The sequence below is a fragment of the Austrofundulus limnaeus genome, unplaced genomic scaffold, assembly GCF_001266775.1.
Source record: "Austrofundulus limnaeus strain Quisiro unplaced genomic scaffold, Austrofundulus_limnaeus-1.0 Scaffold870, whole genome shotgun sequence".
Lineage (NCBI taxonomy): Eukaryota > Metazoa > Chordata > Actinopteri > Cyprinodontiformes > Rivulidae > Austrofundulus > Austrofundulus limnaeus.
In genome coordinates this window covers 77,003-79,487 of record NW_013953272.1, presented here as the reverse complement: position 1 = coordinate 79,487, position 2,485 = coordinate 77,003, and positions in this window count along the sequence as shown.

Here is a 2,485-nt window from a genome sequence, read left to right as displayed (position 1 = left end):
ACCAGCGCCCACCTTGACACCGTTCTTCCGTGTCAGCGCGGAGAAAGCCCCACCACCAGACACCATGGCGTCGTCAGACGCCGGCCAGCCAGGCACACCTGACGGCCACACCCGAACCCAAACAAAAACCCCTTAAAACCTGACAAAACTAACACTAAATCACAACTAAACAATTAACATAAACACCCAGTGAAAAAACAGTAAGAAAAAACACCAAGATAGTGGTTAAATACTCACTTTTACTCTCACTCTTCTTCAGCTCTCCACACACCCTCCTCTCACAGGAAGAAGAAGAAGAAGAAGAAGAAGAAAATTTGCCATGTAAAATATTCATTTCACTGCATTTTCATCAGCTTCTTTTTCTGCAGCCCACAGAGAAGTGGGAATTTCCTACTTACAAGTTGTACATTTAAACTGGAATGCCCCTCCAGTGGGATTTCCTGTTGGAAAGTGCAGGGTTCAGAGATGGCAGCTACTCACCACAAATCAACAGTGAGTACGTATCTTTTTTTTAATTTCAATATTATTTCATTTATTTCACATTTAGTCTGTCATACATGTACTTTTCAGTGTTTATGGGGATGTGTTAAAACGTTGTTCTATGCACAAAATACCATGGAGAGCTCAGTTATTAGTCGTGCTCAGCCAATGAGACGAAGAACGTGAGGTTTAATGTTTTGTCAAAGTTAAACACAAAACTTCCAAGTTTATTACAACTGGCCTTTTAGGGAAACTATGTTCATGTGGTCCAATGAGTTTGAGACTCCTGATCTAAAGAACAGACCCTAAATCAAGATTAGTTTCAACATCTACTTTAATATGTTTTAACAGTGAAAACATTTCTTGCCTATTTCTGCAAAACTCAGCTAAAACTATAGTTTARATCATGTGAAGGGGGGGGGGGGGTTCAGTAGAAATATTATAATAAACGTGCATTGCCAATGCAATGCACACTATTGTGATTCATTTCCCATCCAAGTCATCTCCACTTTGGCATGCTTCTCCTCTTACATACTTTTTTCCTAGAGCTGCCATTGTGATTTATATCTGTAAAGCTCCTGTGCCAAATGATGGCTAGTTCAGTGGTTACAATACTAATATCATTGTATTTTAATGTTTTACTACAATATTGTCCTAATATTGCTCTATTGCTGTAATATATTTCAGTTTAGTGTCAACAATTGTATTGGCAATGTGGCCTCTTTCTGCACACATACAAACCAACACCTGGCATTGCCCTCTGCCACAGCTCCAATAGATATGGTTAGTGCCATGAACTTTCATGTGGAAGCTCACAGGTTGAAACCCAGCTAAAACAACTTTAACAAAAAATCTCTTCAAACTTCATATTGTTACACAAYTACCYTMATTACAAACACCTGCTRWYWTGACAGGCACAAGCTGGTATAGAAAACACATTTGAATTTGGTCACAGTTCATTCTGCAAGTCCAATGCTGCAGGCAAAGCCATGCTGCAATGACATGCTACATGGCAATGCACACTTGTTTTTACATCGTAAAACAACACGTCTAGTTAAGAAATGCCTTACCTGTCATGGATAGCTAAAGTGTCCTGAATAAAATTTAAGATTTTAATTTGATAAGAACCTTAGTCCTTTTTTTWMYKRAAAAAAAAAACAAACAGATTTGCTCTGGTCTGATTGAATTAATGTTAATGACATGCTTGTTTCAGATGGGTTTTGTTTGATAAATTGAATAATTAGGCTAATTAGAGCAGAGAGTCAAACCGCTGCTCAGTGTTCATGTTCAGTCTTCTGTTTGTGAAACATTTGGAACACACTTTTCCTTCGTGTTTCCGAACATAAAGAGTTTCTTGAACAAACTGTTGCTCAACATCAACAGACAGTTTGGCTAAAAGCTTCAGTGAAAATGCCAAAAAGCTTTGTCTTTGATTTGCCAAAGAAGTATTTCTGCTGCTCCTTTCAGATCACAACAAGATGGTTTTTTCAGGAGTAAGAAGCAGATTTTGACTTTTCTTCTGCAGCATGGAACACAGGTTGGTTCTGTGTTTTGGATAAATAATCATTTAAACATGGCTTTTTGTTTATTTATTTATTTATTTATTTATTTATTTATTTATTTATTTATTTTACCGTGCATCTGTTGCAATGGAGACATTTTTGAAATTCTTAAAGTGAAGTGACTTTTCCTTAAAGTTTGAAGTTATAATTTATTTCGATTTGTTTGAAATGTTATTCTGGCATCTCACCTTTTTCAGAGCCCCCTAAAGCTTTTATTTTGTTTGTTTGGTTTTGTTTTGTCACTTCCCCCAGTTAATAATTAGTTTRTGTATAAAAAAAACCTGGTTGGTGGAAACACTATTATTTATTTATTTTTYGCCTTTTCCGAACGCGCCGTCATCCATTTGCGCAGTCAGGTCGTAAACTCAGGAGCTTCACGTCTCTTCTTTGGGGGGCAGGAATGTAAATCCAGAGGGATTAGCGAGAAGGCACTGGGTTGTGAC